Source organism: Poecile atricapillus, chromosome 3 (assembly GCF_030490865.1).
Source record: "Poecile atricapillus isolate bPoeAtr1 chromosome 3, bPoeAtr1.hap1, whole genome shotgun sequence".
NCBI lineage: Eukaryota > Metazoa > Chordata > Aves > Passeriformes > Paridae > Poecile > Poecile atricapillus.
The window spans coordinates 26,662,779-26,680,923 of NC_081251.1; the positions used below are offsets into that span (position 1 = coordinate 26,662,779).

General features: G+C 39.2%; 1 protein-coding gene across 1 annotated transcript in view; it reads right to left on the reverse strand.

Annotated features, from left to right (window-relative positions):
- Positions 1-18,145, reverse strand: part of LGSN (lengsin, lens protein with glutamine synthetase domain) — a 76,777-nt gene that overhangs the window by 42,326 nt on the left and 16,306 nt on the right. The window contains exon 3 of the transcript XR_009277286.1: positions 17,856-17,961. The gene's annotated coding sequence lies outside the window, so the exon portion shown is untranslated. The remainder of the gene's footprint in view (positions 1-17,855; positions 17,962-18,145) is intronic.

Genomic DNA, 18,145 nt, shown 5'->3' on the forward strand with positions numbered 1-18,145 from the left:
ACTGTGAGAAAGACACTGAGGGGCTGGAGCGAGTCCAGGGAAGGGCAACGGAGCTGGGGAAGGGTCTGGAGCACCAGTCCTGTGAGGAGCAGCTGAGGGAGCTGGGGGTGTTCAGCCTGGAGAAGAGCAGGCTCAAGGGTGACCATATAGCTCTCTACCACTCCCTGAAAGGAGGTTGTAGCTAGCTGGGGGTTGGGCCCTTCTCTCAGGCAACCAGTGACAGGATAAGAGGAAAACTCCATCAGGGGAGGTTCAGACTGGACATCAAGAGGAATTGTTTCACGGAAGGGGTTGCTAAACAATGGAATGGGCTGGCCAGGGAGGTGATGGTGGAGTCAACATCTCTGGAGGTCACAAAATAAGTGGACATGGTATTCAGTGCCAAAGCCTTGTTGATAAGGTGGTGTTTGACCAAAGTTTGGATGCCACGATCTTGGAGGTCTTTTCCAACCTAATTCTGTGAAATACAACTCCTTTCACTCTTTAGTCAAACTACTTTAAGTTCAGTAATATCCACTTGTCTTCTTAACGGATGACTCGCATCCAAGTCTGAACTTCCACATATTTCAGTCTGACTCATCGCTGTTTAAACTGGAATTGTTCTGTCTCACAGTTTTTGCAACTACACTGTTAGTCTTTGCTTACTCATAGTAATAGCTTTGCCATGGCCTCGTGTCTCCCCCCTCAGCACCTTTCCAGCATCTGTGGGCAAAAGCCAATGTTTTCTGTCTGAGACAGACTAGAAGACTTATTGCCTCCTCCATGAAAGAAGAATCTTTGCTCCACAGAAAAGCCAGTCACAGCTTTATCACTACTTGCTGCTAAGCGTACACTACAGCTGATCTAAAAAAGCCTTAGAAGGTGCTTGAGAATTAGAGCTGCTGGCAAGGCAAAGAAGTGGCAGTCACTCCCTGCCGCCTCCAAGAATTCACATTCTGCAAGGGGGATTTTCCTCTCATTTAAGCCTGAAAACATTCCTGAGAGGAACAGTTTGTCCTCAAGTTGGCATAATGTTGCATTAAACATTTGCCACTTACTGTTCTGCAAGCTGTTAAGCTTCCTGTGAAAGCAGTAAGATACCACAGAAGCACTCTTTTGTAAACAGAGTCCTACATCATTTTATTAAAATACTGTGGCAATACTTATCTGGGAACAAAACAAGGGGAAGTTGCATTATTACATGAGCTGCAAATGAGGCAAGGGGAATTATTAGCCTAAATTAATACAGAAAAACAAATTACATTCAGTCAGGAAGTGTTTTACAAAGAAGAAGATGTAGTAAGGAAAGTTACAACTTTAATGGTAAGAGTAAGAGATAGGATATACAGATTAAAAGAAAGGAAGGGTGTAATTTGAGCTTAGTTGTGAGTTGTATTTACAATGCAAAATAAAAAGAATACCAATGAAAATTTCAATGCACTCTGAGAAAGGCATAGAAATAAAGGAGAAATGCACTTATTACAAAGATTCTGAAGAATGTTCCAAATGACAAGAAGTCCCTTCTTTTCTAACTGTACAAGGACACCAGCGTCATACTTGGCAACATCGGCCCCTTGCTTTGCTAAGACCATGGCTATCCTTACTCAATAAACTGTAGAGCTTCTTAGGAGTATTGAATTATAACCCTAATTGCTACATGCTTCACAAGCCCTAGCCCTACTGCTAACAATCCAATTACAACACTAGAATTGACAGATAAACATAGATGAGAATCATTCGGTGAATCCATGTGGTACTTTCTAGCCTAGCATATCCATAAAAATGGGAAAACACACTGAAACTTTTTTAATCCCTGTGACATTGGTTGAAAAACACCTGCATCCTAACCACTACCACCTGCACTCCAAATGCATTTCTTGCAGGTTTCCGTTTTCCTGAGTGGATCTCAGTAAACGTAGCACAATGAGAAAGAATCCTGTACTTGTCTCTATTTCTGCAAATGTGATCAGGCTGAACCTGCTCAAGAGGTGGCAGGTAAACAAAGTAATAAACCAGTTAAAGCACTGCACTACTTCGCAGAAGATTAGACATGCCCATAACTTTTTTTATACTGAAACTGGGTAGACCAAAATATCCAGAATATCAGCACTAGTGTCCACTCTTTGTCTCCAAAGCATTGTAGAGTGCTTTCAAACTGCCTAGAGCGAATGGCGTCTGTACTGAACTAACTCCCAAGCAGTGCCCCAGAACTGCTGAGAGGAGTCTGAGCTGATCCAGCCCAAACCAGGGACAAGTTAATGATCTAGCACTACAGATGACTGAATTTATTGCTCTGGAAGATTTAGAGACACCTCCCATGGCACTAACCTCAAGGAAGTCATGAGCAGGAATTAATCAGAAAACAGTGGTGCTTTCAAGGATTTACTGCAAAAGCACATTAATTAGACTGCACCCCTGAATGTACCAGAGGCCAAAACCAGATCAATACTCCAGAAAGCAACCTCCTAAAGGAGCTCTTGTTCAGCAGAACACTGCTTGGAAGGGCAAACTCAGGACTGTAAGCTCAGAAAAGTTTTTCTTTTATCTGTTTCTACAGCAAAGCAGTTGAGTGCTGCAGCGGGGGAGGCTGAAGAGGAAGACAAGGGCATCCCTATTTACAGACAAGACTGCACCAGAAGTGCCTGACTTACATAAGCAATTTGTTCTCTTGTTTGTGTAAGCAATCCAGCTAGACCACAAATACCATCCTGAGTGCTCAGGTGAAAAGTACTTGCAAGTCATTGTTCTGAGAAAATGCTCTGAAAAGCAGAGCCCAAGGCTGTGACATCAATTGCAGACCTCTGTATACCATGACTGGATACTGGTGAGTCATGGCATGCATAAACCAGCAGCACTTGAGAAGACCTTCATAACCAGGTCCAGTAAAATTTATTGCTCTAAATTTGCAATTAACTCAGCTTAAATTGACATAATTGGGAGAATCTGACTCATAGCCTTTTCATAACTGTATTTTTAAATCTCATTTATAAGATAAATGCATCTTCTGTTTCTGAAATGACATAAATACTACCTTTTTTTTTTTTTTAATGAAGCTATGCTTCATTTCACCCGGTAAAGGAGCCAAACCGTAGTTTATTAGTACTTGGTCTATGTCTGGCTGAGAAATGAATCAATACCCTTAAATCCTGCCCTAAATGAACTTTTGTGCAAAGTTGTGTCTTACAGCACAACTGAGGATTTATATCAACACACTGACTCAGATCCTGCCTGGAGCCACAACTGGATTTTTGCTGCTGTTAGAGAAACCAAAGTCTTTCTCTGGCCCCCTCTCTCTTTCTTTTCTTTCATATAAAACCACCAACTCTAATTCTCATCTGGACTGCAGAGCAACTTCTCCTATGTCGAGGGAGCCAGCCTGGGGTGGCAGCTGGCTGGGGCTGCACCGAGCAGGAGCGGCAAGAGCAGGCACTCGCTCAGCAGCGTAAGGAGGTGTCGCTAGGCAACGAAGGTAACCATGGATACCTGCATCCCCGGCGGCCCGTGGGCCTCCGAGATTAGTCATTCATCTGGAAAAACACTTTAAAAAAATAAATAATAATTAATGTGTTACAATGCAACACTGTCTCTGCATAAATGTTGTTGTAATGACGAGATTCTATTTAATAGAACTTACTTTACTGGGACCTGGTGTTTGCTCTGTCTGAAGGCTCTGAGAACTCTAGGTTCTGTGAATAGTGGAATCACAGAATACTTTGGATTGGAAGACACCCTAAGGGCCATGTAGTTCCATTTGCCCTGCCATGGGCATGGACAACTTCCACTGGACCAGGTTACCGGAAGCCCCATCCAGTCTGGCTTTGAACATTTCCAGTGATGGGGCATGGTCACTCACTTTCAAACATTTTGAGCTGCAGCATTAGTGACAGAACCAGATCCCTGGCTAAGGGTCACATGTTTTGAAATCCTTCATTAGAGAAATACCCTGAAGCTTAAAATGCTACAAGAAAAGCAGTAGAGTTCCTTTACATATAAATTGCCCCGTGAGATTGGCTGTCCCTTCTCCAGCAGTCTGGCATTGGTGTTTGGCTGGAAGGTATGATTGCTTGATTAATATCAAAGTTGCCAGTAATCATGTGCCCACAGCTAGTGCTCTCCCATCTTTCACATGTTGGTGGATTCCAATTAGCAAAGGCAGCTCAGAAAGAGCAGCATCCTGGAGGCCACAGCAGCAGGACAAAGAGCAGCCAAGGTCACCAAACACCTTCCTTTCAGCTCTTGCAGGAATGTGATTGTGTAAATACACGCGCATGATTTTAGCAAAGCCAGAAAACCTCCAAAATCCTTTGCAGTGTGTGGCCACTACACCCTGAGCAAAATTCCCTCCCAGTCCCAAGCCTATGCTTATGTGCCTCATTGCACACATCACCTGTGGTACTGGTATTACCAGTCTCTTTCCTAGCACTTCTTTCCCCTAATGCTGAATACTTGAGTCAATAAAATCAACCTGTAGTTAGCATAGGCATTTACAGGAGCATGGATTTGTCCTTGCATGAGTGGTGTACTCAAAGTAATTAGCTCAGTCATTCCTGATAGGGTCTTGTAAACAAATTATTGATTCCTAGGTGTTTGAGGGATTTTGATTAGAATTAGTTTATAGCAACAGCTTGTCACACTTCATCAGAAGAAATTGCAAAAAAAAAAACATATCAGGTAGATCAGCTGCTTAATAAAAAATAATCTCTCTTATCATCTGTGATATGCTGGCTATTTTAAATATGAATGGAAAGGAATAAGCAAAGCAAACAATGATAACACACATGCTATTTCCTATCTTGCCTTAATTAAAGTAGTTTGCTTTGTTTACTATTGGAATGAGACAGGCCCTGTGACTTACTTTAATCTGCTTATTCAACTTCTTTATTAAAATCATGCTTTTCAGCTGTGATCACTAAGCCAAATAATACACAGTGTGAGCAAAAAGCTTATGAAAATCTGTATAAACTATTTTGATCAGTCTTAACCAAAAGTTGAATTTGGTTTCAAACAATGAACCTTTTTTTCTGTGAAGCCTTTTAGGAAATCCCACTGAAAAAATTCTCAAGCTTAAATGGTAGCTACTGAGGATATCATTTGTTTGCTGAAACCATTTAGAAAAGTTGATTTATTGTGCATCATAGAAAAACAGAGAAAGGAAAAAAATAATTTTTGACTCAGCTGTACATACACAATACTGACACAGTCAAAAACTACATTTTGATCAATCTTGTGGTTCAGCTTCAGTGATGTCAACGTCCTTGGACTAAAACATTTGTAAGTAGCTTAATAGATTTTGCTTCATGAAGCCTAAATGTATACGCACATCTGTACAGTGTCCTTGCACACTCACACATAATTGCACTGTTTGCAGAGATTCTGATTTAGCAATCAGGAAAAGGCTTTTCCTCAGTCAGAGCTGTAAGAAGCTGAAGTCCCAGCAATGGGGGCTTTCATTGTAAATGATGCATCATGGAGTGTGAAAAGTTTTAAACTAGATAATTAAGATTAATATATTTTATATTAAGGTAACAGCAATCTAAAAATAACCCAGAGAAAGACCAGAGCAAAACATACTACAACGGACATATTATCAAAACCTGTTTGATTTAATTGCTGGACTACAAATTGCATCACAAATTTATTTTCATGTGACTGCCCAGACTTTCTGCTTTAGACTGGCTCAGAAATGTCCTGGCCTTTCTCATAGTGTTACTGAATTTTTGCTCCCCAACCCAGTCAAAAGCAGAGTCACATCAGGTTGTAAAAAAATGAAGGAATAAATTATTTACTAAGTAAAATATTATATTTCTGAACATTGAAGATGATAAAACCTGTTTTCCTTATAAATCTATGCCTTGAACTTGTTTGGCTTTGGCCAGACAAGGCACAGGAAATACTGTTTTTCACAAACTGTGCTGCCCAAATGAAGTTTTTCCTTCCAAGGTTCCTTTTTCATGCACATTCTAATAGAGTATACATCCCTGTTGCAGACTTCAATTAACAGACTTCCTCTCCATTAACTGTTAATTTATTTGCATAAAACTTGGGGCTTAATTATTTTTGAAATATTTACCACTTTGTCAAAGTAGTGGAAATCAGACAGAATTTTCCAGTTATTAGGGAGGATTCAAAAAAATCACCATTTATGCAGAATTGCTTCAGCACATGCAGTTGTATAAATATCATTTATTTTTGACAAACAAAAAGCCAAACCTATAAAAAAATACATAATTGAGGATTCTGAGATTGTTTTATTTTTATTATAAACTGGTTTTGACTTCTTTGTGTCATTATCACATGGGAAGGTTTTGAAGACTGATTCTTGGTTCAGATTCTGCAGTGACAGCTATTAATCTCTTCCTATCTAAACTATCTCTTAAAGGATGGAAAGCTTCTTTCTCACATCTTCTCTTCATTATTATCTATTCACAGAAGTGTTGGAGTTGGTTCTGAATGCTAAGGAGAGGCATCTCTTAGCTTGCTAATGAAGACAAACACAATATCAGTACAACTGTGACTAGCTTTAGAAGAATTTTCTGAGGTGATAAAACCAGTTCTTTACACAAAAAGGTGCTGAATATTCCCAAAGGAGATAAAGTTGTTTGTGTGTTTCTTGTACATCTCTGCAATATCTACTTTCGAACACAGTGTCGGGACATACAGTTCATACAATGTGTTGAAGTGAGTGCTTTTACATTTCAAACCGCATTAAATGGATTCTATTTCACCCCTACTGAGCTTGTGGCTGAGCACAAAACACATTTCCTCCCAAGAGAATGCCTGGAATTGTCTGTTTTTCTTAATAATTAATTTCACTACTTAATGTCCTTCAATTTAATAGGCCAATATCTGTAATAAACTGCATTATTAACATCTATTTTCATAACATTTTCCCCATGGCCTTCAATGTTGTCCAACACTATGGCAGATAGTTTGTGAAATACAAAAGTTCATGGACAAATTCAAGCACACTAGAGTCAGGGTAGCCAAAATCCATGCCACCCACCTATAATCTGGATTTTGGGGCTGAATGCGCCTGGACCAGAAGTGACCTCTCATGCTACTGAGATTCCCTCACCTGCAAGAAATATTACAGACAGGACATAAACAGGACCCTCAGGCCTTTTCTATACCAAGTCTGCCCACATTTGGTGCCTTACAGTGTGCAGTGGCCTGGGAGGCCAAACACAAGGGCACATATGTCTGCAGCCTTTTTGAGACAGTGTATTCCTACTTCCTAATCTGAGCTCTGCAATACCCATTTAAGGGACATTGGATAAATAGCACAAACAGTATTGGGAATACACTTTTTCTTATTTTACATGAGTTTTTGCTTTCCTGGGTCCATTAATTTTTTGCAGTCTTTTTGGTGCAGTTATCCAGCTTCATCTGCACTGTTGATCATCTGCCAGCCTGGTGCTTTCCCAGACTGTAAGACAAGGAAGATGTGGTTTCATCATCTCCCAGAACAGAGGTGATGTCCAAGGTCTTGCATTTCTTGGGTGAGTGCTTTAATTCCCTAGCTGTTGAACACAGGCATGTATTCAAATCCAGCTCAGGGCTGGGAAGCTCCAAGGTGAAGTACCTGCCTGCAATGAGTCCCCCCAGAACAAAGTGTAGTACAGATGACTGTGCTGGGCCTAGTGTCCATCTTGCTGAAAACCGTTCTTAGGTCTTAGGAAAACTCTAACTTTTCTTCAGAGGTAAAAGCAACTCTGGCTCACATAACAAACACAATGGAAAATTGCCAGAGCTTGGCTCCTCAGTGATGAGTCTACAATAGTGGCAAAGTAACACCCTCCCATCTAAGATATTTAGCAACAATATGATGTGGCAACAAATCAAGAGTGGTCTTTTCTGTCCACTGTAAAATAGTCTCAAATACCAATGAATTCTCAACTAGACTACAAGGAAAAAAAACTTAGAAAAAATTTGCTCGCTCTGTTGATTGATTAGAATTTTGTAGCTTACTTTTGGAGGCTTTATTTGTGTAGGTTGCTGACCTTGGCATCTTGTAGGAATGTCATCTGACTTACTTAGCTCTGGTGAGATATTTTCTTTCTATGTGAAATGTCAATCAAACCCAAAAGCCAAGTCAAAGGTTAGCCCTTACAAGAATTAGCTGCCTAAGGGTCAGCTAATTTTCAGAATTCTTTTTGTCTGTGTAATTCACTTTCAACTTCTATTGTATTCTATAGTATAGTCTATATTAAAAATAATAATACTCCATCATCACAAATATTACCTGCCCATGGTAATATGGGCATTCCATCTTTGACATCTGTAGGACTGCAAATGAAATTGTTGTATGATACCTTCTATCAACATAAAGTGTTAATGTAACTTAACTGAAGGAAGAATTTTTAAGAAATCATAAAATCTTAAAATTATAGAATCATTAAAGTTGGAAAAGACCACCAAGATCATCAAGTCTGACCTTTGGTCAAGCATCACCGTTTCAACTCAAACACTGCACTAAGTGCCTTGTCCAGGTTTTTCTTGAGCACCCCATGGTGTCCAGCTCCCTGGGAAGCCTGTTCCAACATTTGTGGTCACCCTTGTACCAGTTTGAAAGAAAACCAGTGGGAGATCCCAAGTCAGAAATACAATTTAGTAGGAAAATTCAAATAAATGCAATAATACAGAAACACTGATCAAGTCAGAACACAACCTGACGACACCCTATTGGTCAGGGTGTTGGTAGCAGTCCAATTAAGTGGTGACTGCAGTCCTCCTAGAGTGACAGATGTGGTTCTGTTGAAGCAATGATCCTGTAGAAGGGTTTGATCTTCTTCTAAAGGTCCAGTGGTGGTTATGGAGCTCTTGTCCTCTGGAAATTCAGTGCAGAAAGACCGCTTGTGGTGTTCCAAATCTCAGATTATATCCAGGTAGGAATGCTTGGCTCTTACCCCTGGGTGGAGCATCTCCCAGTGGGATGATGGAATTTTATCAGTCATGCAGTGAGACTCAGTGGCCCATTAACAGAAGATATTCCTCTGGAGGGAGGATGGGTCATGGAAGAGATAAAGAACACTGCCCCAACCTGGTTTTAACAGCTTATGAAGATGATGATAGAACACCTACTTTTGAGTACATCTTACACTGTAACATAAGACAACCCTCAATGAAGAAATTCTTCCTGATGGCCAACCTGAAGTCCCCTGGCAGAGCTTGGGTCCATTTTCTATCGTCCAGTCGCTGGCTGCCTGGCAGAAGAGGCTGACCCCCACATAGCTACAACCTCCTCTCAGGCAGTTATAGAGAACAGAAAGGTCTCTGCTGAGCCTCCTCTCCTCCAAGCTAAACAACCCCAGCTCCCTCAGCTGCTTCTCATAGAACTTGTGCTCCTTTGCTTTTCTCTGGACACACTCCAGGCCCTCAGTGTCTTCCTTGCAGTGAGAGGCCCAGAACTGGACACAGCACTTGAGGTGTGACCTCACCAATGCTGGTGCCAAGAACAGAGGGACAACCTCTTCTCTGGTCCTGCTGGCCACTCTATTACTGATAGATGTCAGTGGCCTTTTTGGCCACCTGGGCACACACTGGATCAGGTTCAGGTGCTGTTGACCAGCACTCCCGTGGCTTTTCTGCTGGGCAGCTTTCCAGCCACTCTGTCCCCAGTCTGTAGGGCTGCCTGAGGTTGTTTTGACACAAGTGCAGAACCCAGCACTTGGTCTTATTGTACCTCATACTGTTCATCTTGGTACATTGACACAGTCTATCCAAATCCTACTGTAGTAGATAAATCAGATTAAATTTTCATTGGTGAAATGTAGGGAAGATTTGATATCTGTACTGATATTTTATTCATTATAAACATGAGTGGAACACAATAAAGACAAGCAAATATTCTAGTTTTGTATGTAAAAGCATTTGATATGTATTTATACATACCAAGTATTCATATACAAATAAGGAAAAAGGAGGTAAAAATATTCATTCCCCATCTAGCCATCTTAAATTAGGAGTCAGGTTCATACATTTCACCAGAGATGTGATATTGAGAAATCTGGAGGATGAGCAATTGGCAGTTAAAATTTACTTCAATCAAATTTCAAGATAACTATTGTTTAAGATTCTACTTTGATGTAGATTATTTTCTGCTTGAAACATCTATTAAACTGTAAATTCAGAACTGTTCTTAGTGAGAGTCTGAAAGCAGAGATTACTCATCACCACCTAATTTGCTAGGGATCACAGGAAAGTACATTTGTATTCCACTATATTACACCACATCTGAAACATACATATTGCAGTTTAGATCACAAAGTACACAACAGTGAAAAGGCAACATTACAAATCTAACAAATTAGACAGCAGTGATCTTTTTTTAGATGGTTGAAAACATTGGCACTCCCAGGCTGGTCATCTGTCTGTGTGTCTGTCAGTCAGTCAATCTGTAGGAGGCTGATGGTGAAACCTGTGAGCAATCCCCTTGACTTCAGGCAAAGGTGTTTGGGTTGGTATCACCTCTGTCATGGGCTATCTTGTCAGTTTTGTCTGAAAGTAGATTAGAAATTGAATGCACAAGTATTTTGGCAGCCAATTCACAGAGAAGTAAATATCACATTTGGGGCCATTAAGAGCTTCAGAAGAGGCATTTTCCCACAGCCTGATTTATGCCTTTCATGTAATTTATTTTCCTCATCCAAAGAGTCTGAGTTTTCTGCAGGCAAAAGATTTGTATTGGAATGTGTTTTGAGTACCTTTCAAAAGTAAAGAAAACTTTTCCCCTCTTAAACAATCATATGCCATTGCTGTAAGTTTTCTAAATATTTTTTTCTTGGTTTATTAAAGCAAATGGGACCACATGTAGTCATATTCATGGGCTGTGACTGTACATACTACAAGGAACTTCCAGGAATTAAATGGTGCAAAGTTGGGGTATCACTTTCTAAGTCACCTGCACACACATGACCTATCAGGTGTGGTGCACTCCAGGGTTTTGGCAGAGCAGAGCAGCCACAGTTACTGATTCAGAAACGGATTAGAGAAAAGCAAAACAGTGCTGAAGAAACACCACTGTTTCTTGTGGTCAAAGAAATTACTTTAAAGCAGCTTTCATTATCATCCAGACCTGAATACTGAACTGCTTATAAATGCTTCTGCCATAGCCACATCCCTGGGCAGCATACACCAAGCTCTGCAGAACACTGCTTGGCTCATTTATTACACTTTTTATTACTTTTTTTCCTTTCAGATGGAAATTTCTTTTCTTTTTTTTCATCTAATGTTTCAACATGACAGTATTAGATTATGCAAAGCAAAGAATTAGTCAATAAAAAGTGGCATTTAAGCATTCTGTGAATAAAACAGGCCACCTTTTTTTTTTTTCTTTCTTTTTCTTTTTTTTTTTCTTTTTTTTGTCCTTTTTTCAATTCTGGCAAAAATTTCCCCTTGAAATTACCCGTCCCAGCTACAAAGAGACACAAAAGCTATGTTCAGGTGCAATGAGACACAGCCAACACAGAGAGGTGAGCTGGGAGCCCGGGGTGGCCCCAGCACAGGAAGCACCCCATCAGTAGGACACAGCCCTGTGGGAGCAGGGATCCTCAACAGCCACAGACAGCACGAGGTGTACCAGCCCCAGGGGCCACAGCCAGGAGCAAAGGACAGGCTCAGACAGGCATCTGTGGGTCCAGCCAGGACACCAGCCATCTACAGCAGAGGTCTAAGGTCCATCCAGGAGACAGGCATGCTACTCCACAGCTCAGGCTCAGGAGAAATAAATGGCAGGGGTCCCTGGGAAAAAGGTTGAGAGTCTCAGGGAAGGCTCATCAGAGCCATTAAAGTCAATTCATGTTCTCAGGGCCCTGACATGATGAAGCAGCAGCAACACCTACTACATGTCATTCTTTATTGCAGATTTCCTACAAGTAAAAAAATTCAGTCCCAGGGCTATACCAGTATCAGTGTTATCAAAAACATCTTACAAGTTTGATAAGAGAAAGTTGTATCTGATATTACATTTCATCTGTCTTGAAAACCTAAATGGCTATTCCATATCTTAGTACTAGATATATATATATCAACACTGGACATAATTTCTTATCTTGCCATGTATTAAACTATTATTATCTATCCTGTATAGATGTTTCAGTTAAGTTCTATGTTGCTGGTGCTGTGGAAGTATAAAATAGAAAGCCATTTTTTACCTCAGCAGAAGTTCTTTAAACAAGGCACCATAATAAATACAGTACATTAAATACAGTATGTTGTGGGGGAAAATGGAGAAGGAAAGACAAAGGAAGTCAAATTGTATGTTAAAAGGCAGCAAAATGAACCTGCTCATTTTGGTTTAACTCTTCAGTTGAGAATCATACCTAGTTGTCAGAAACCCCCTTTGGATGTTTATCTTCAGTGGTATTTCTGGAACACTGTTTCAGCTCAGTGTAAAATTCAACTCGCACAATTATTGTTTTGCTTTTTTTCTATCAAACATTTTCTAGTAATAAGAATTCCTGGCACTGCACTTAAAACAAAAATATTTTCTTGATTGGCCTAGGATCTGACCTGGCATTACTCAATGTCCCCACTGCTGACTGGCTGTGGTAGTGTCTTGCAATAATGAAAAATGTATAAAGGTCAGCTATTTCCAAGGAACGTGAGTTTTACAGGAGATACCCTGCCCTTCTGAGATAAACTGGGAACACAGATATCTCTGAGATACTCTCAAATGCTACAGATCTGTGAACTTGGGGGAGGAAATATATATTTGTCACAAACCTTTAACATTTTCAGAAGATAAGTATCCTGTTTAAGTATCGGATCACCCCGGTAAATATTTGCTCTACTAGATACCTTTAATTTGTGAATAGGCTATAGAAAAAGGTAGAAGTAGAGAAAATTAAATCATCCCCAACCCCAATGTATGCTAAAAAGAAGTTCTATAAAGTCAGCCAAAAGGAACCACTTGTTTTTTTTTTTAAAAAAGGCAGTCAGGTCTCTTTTTCTGAGATTTGATTAATTTCTTACATCAGCAGTTAAGTTAACCTATCCCTAGAGACAAAAAGCTAAGGCCTACCCATGGATGACTTGCTTTTAAAGCCACATTTTTAAAAACTAGGCAGTGAGCCTTATATTTAAAACAAATGAAAACTGAGGACACAAATCTACCCTTTAAATTTTATGCAAGAACATCAATTTGATGCCACATTTCTTTTAACAAGGTAGAGGTGGAACCTCAGCACCCTCCACAACTTGAGGAAATTTAAACCCAAATAATTTTGGATTGTACCTTAAGCACCAAACAATGGGCTAACTTGATAAAAAGGGTACTTTCCATCATTTTTGCTCTAGTTGTCATTGTACACAGAAGAACATAGTCATTTGGTCACAAAACACAAATCCATGAGGGAATATAACAAAGTAGGCATAAACACTCTTTTGGGCAAACAAGAGAGAAACCAGAGCTCTAAGCACTGACACTTTTCCAGAGGTGTTTTCCATATATTACCTATAATGCTCTATTACCAACAACATTCATCACAGAAGCACTCCAAAATTTAGGTCACCCTTCTCCCAGCACACAACCTAATTATTACTCTATGGGGTAAAGGTCACTATTGTCTTCAGTCTTCACAGCCCAGTGAAATGGCCTGCTTTTGTTCTCCAAATGCTTTATTTCCAGAAAAGGCATGAGCAGAATAATTTGTTGCTTATACCACTGTCCACAGTTGCCTGAAAGCAGACTGCAGCAGAACAGTTAGGAATTATCCTTTCCTGGGATTTACACATCTTTTAGACATAGTGTAGCATCAGCCCTACAATAACTTAAAAGATAACAATTATTATAAAGAATAGGAATAAAATAGCTAATAAAAATAAATTCCCTGAAATCTGTAATGGAAAAATTCTGATTTTTTTTGCTGGGACCTTTACTTACTTTCTGTTCTTGTGCTCCTATATGTGTTGGCCTTATTCCCACAAATCATCCACAGGCTAAGTGTGTCTGATCCATCAATAGCATCTGTACCTGACTGAAGGGCAGGGAGCTTACAGCACTGCTTCTCACAGCAGGAGGAAAAATCCAGGCAAATTAAGACTTGGATCCTTAATACCTTAGGCTCTGTTATAGTTACTTTTGGCAGGAGGAGGATAAAGTGTAGTTTAAATCTTGGGATTTACTGGTCCCAGAAATAAATATAAGGAGGTCAAAGGCATAGCCCTACAGAGTCCAGGCCAGCAGTCATGGATGTCAGATGATATTTAAGAAAACAGGTATTGCTAAAGTCAGCTTATATACTCCAAAAATATCAGTAACAAGTACAAGGGCAAAAGTTACTCAGTTTTAGATTCAAGCTATTGCAGACTGAACTGCTGATCTGCTTGTGCATGTAATTGGGTTAGAAAATATTCCACTGTAAAAACTTCTGGATGCTTTTCTGAGAGAACAATATATGTGAATACTTAGAGGTTTCCAAAATTTTTTCCTGGTGTGAATCAAGCATGCTGCTTTTGCACAGCTGGTTACAGTGACAGCCAAGTCCTCTAAATTGGCAGTAACTGTAAATCTCTAGACAATTCCTATCTGAATCATGATTTTAGAAAATACATTTCCCATCTTTCATCCTCCCATGTTAATCACCTACAGGGTTGCTTAGCCTACTGAACCACAGACAGGCGATCAGCTGAACACATTGCTTGGAGATACTCAAAACTTCCTTAAGTTTTTCTTCATGATAGAGTTTCTCATGATTGAGTTTTCATGATAGAGCTTTTCTTCATGATAGAGTTTGGCTGGTGACAAGTTAGGACTTTTCAGAAGTGTAAGCATGGCTGAATTCTACCCTCAATCTAGAACTATAAATTATTTCTATTATCGTGATTGATAATTATCTCAATGAATCAGTATTTAATCTCTTCAATGAATTTAGGTTTTCAAGAAGCTTTTGAAAAGATTCTGTCACAGAGGCTCTTTTTAAAAAGTTCAGTGTCAAGAGAGGAAGAAGGAAATTACTCTCATGGTAACTGGTCAAAGATCAACTAATACTAGAAAGAAATGGCAGATTTTTCACAAAGAAGGAAGGTGCCAGAATAGTCCCTCAGGTATCTGTGTTTAGACATGATATTAAACATATTCTTAAATTACCTGGTTAAAAAATAAAAAGTAAAGGAAAAAAGTCTCCAAATGGAACAAAATGAGAAGAATCAGCACAGAAATGACAAGGACAAGCTACAGAATAGTCTTATATGCCCCTGTATATGTGTGATAGAGAGGCAAATAAAATTCATCATTCATGAAAGCAAATCCATACCTATCATTGTGAAAAGGAACAAATCATAAGGTGACAAATTTAAACTTATAAATACTAGACTTTAAATGACCATGAGAAAGGTGATCCTGGAAGCAGATCTTATGTAAAGTTCTCTGAAAACATATTTTCAGTGTTAAGAAATGACCAAAGCCAAAAATAGAATATCAAGAGCTATTATGAAACCAGTAAAGAATCAAATGTAAACAAGGTACCATGATCCTACCCCAAAGAGACACAGTAAAATCAGAAAATAATTGGAGATTTGTAATTACATAACCTAAGATTTATAGGGGAAAAAATGGGGAAATTGGTGAGAGTTATGAAAGAAAAAAAAATTATGAAACTAGAGAGAGGTATACAGAAACTGTTAAAGGCATAGAGAGGGTGAATAGGAAATAACTATTGATTGTTTCCCATAACATAAAGACAAGGTGGAACACAATGAAATTACCAGGCAACTGGTTCAGAACAAAAGGAAGTATCTTTTCATGTGGCAAATAATAAAACTGTAATACTCATTGCTATAGGATGCTGTGGATGCCAGGAATATATATAAGCTCAAAATGTAATTAGACAAAATTAATGGATGAATTAATGCAAGATCTCCATTCTTAAAGTCCCAAAGCTTCATTCTGGTGAAACTTATAACTTATGGGAAAAAATAATTATGTCCTTGTCTTTCTCAAAATATCTACTAGTAGCCACTATCAGAGACAGATCAGTAAGCTAGACAGACCTAACAAAGTTGTTCTTATACTTCAACACAAGAATTCCACTCATTTTTTGTTGGAAGTATGAACTTCACTCATATTCTAAACTGAGCATTTTTTTTAAAAAAAAGTAATGGTCAGACTTTCTATTAGTGGCTGGATAGTGATTGGATAGTGGTTGCAAACTAGTGATGAAATTACTTGTTTGATGTTGTCTCAACTCTGGTAGTGAGTAGAAGCTTTTGTCATTTGATGCTGATTTGTATGATAGGGTCAGTCTGATACCCAGAAATGAGATGATTCCATCCAAAAACCATACTTACAAATAAAACTCTGAATGAAAAGCCCATTAGTTCAGTATACTTCAGCCCTCTTCATGGATGAAGACACATGGATTGGGGTACATCACAAGGCAGGTGCTGACAGCCTTGTGTGTAAGGTTGGTGCTAGCAATCTTGTATGCAAGATCTTAGAATGAGCTTCTGTAAACCCTCAGAAATGTAACAGAACAGTAATTTTCCAAAAATTATTGATACTATTCAGGATTATTCCTTGTACCTAACCAGTTTTCAGACCCTTGTCTAATTTTAAGTAGTGTAGGGAATGAAAATTTCAGACCATTTCTCCTTTCCAAGGAAAAGCTCCAATCTAGAGCATAGCAAGTCATAAGAGATGTATTAGTGGAGGGAATAAAATGGAGCCCATGTTAGTAGACTTCATTACTTTCAGTGATGAGGCTGAAGTGGAGTTTTGCCTATTCTTTTCATGTGTGTTTTCCTAACAGATAGGAAAGCATTGTGCTGTTGATTAACAAGGGAATGTTGAATGAAAGGAAGGTAATAGGGTAGGCAGGAAAATGTAAAAGAAGCAGAGATTCTTTCACATCTTTATTACTAATGCTTAGTTTACAAGATGCCTCCTAAATACAGTGAAGGATTTAGAAACTATTGAAAACCAATCTTAGAACAGAATCACAGAATATTAGATAGAGAGACCCACAAGGATCACTGAGTCCAACTCCTGGCCCTGCAGAGCACCATCCCCAAGAATCACACCATATGCCTGAGAGCACTGTCCAAACACTTCTCTAACTCTGTTGAGCTTGGTGCTGTAATCACTTCCCTGGGGAGCCTGTTCCAGTGTCCAACCACCCTCTGGGTGAACAATCTTTTTCCAGTATCTGACTTAAATCTTTCCTGACACAACTTCAAGCCCTTGGGTCCTGTCAGTGGTCACCACCTTTGGATACTCTCTAATAGTTTAACATCTTTTCTATATTGCAGCAACTAAAACTGCACACAATACTCAAGGTAAGGCCACATAACTAGTTCAGAAAACACAGTACTACTGAGACTTCTTGCTAATAACAAACAACTTATTTTTTTCTAAGCTGTGCAACTCTTATTTTCTGCATCATTTTCATTAGACTGTACTTCCCCTTGACTAGTGTGAGAAATTTAAATATGATAATAATTATTTTGTGGCATATAATTGTTTTTCGTCAATGTTGTTAACTAGTCTTGCTTGGAAGGCAGGCAGATTGCAGGACATGTGGATTCTGAGGTGTACTGTGCTCTGCAGAAACCATCACTAGCTGTTCAGATAACACAGGTAATAAACCAGATACAGAAGGGATTTTAGATAGACCAAGTTTAGATGGTTTCAACACTGACAAATCCATACCTACAAGGTTCCATCAGAATAGAACAAATAAGGATGTTTAATAATAGTTTAGCAAGTTTTTGTTGCTAAATATGTTGGGAAGAGACAATCTCTTGATGACTGTTGAATTCCAGATAGTCTGAAATGTGACTGAGATTCTTTCTGCCAGTTTGTGCTTACTGCACAGTGTCATTGTAATTCAGGCACCAGATAGCTGTAAATTTGTCAACAATGTCAAATCCTAACTTACTGCTCAAATGAAATCTGAGGTCCAGAAGAATAGGCATCAGTGGGAGAATGGCAGGAACTGCTTGCACAGACATGGCATGGGGGTTAGATTTCATGGTGATCAGCATCTGAAAGACAGCAGCAAGCAGCTCATTGTCTATAAATGACTGTATTTACCAGTTCAGCAGGGCAAATTCTAACCTAATGATACTTAAACTCAATAGCCTGCTACACAATCAGACAGACTACAAATTAAATCTTTTAAAATTACGGCTTTCTCACAACAAAAGCAAACAAATGAGTGAAAATAAT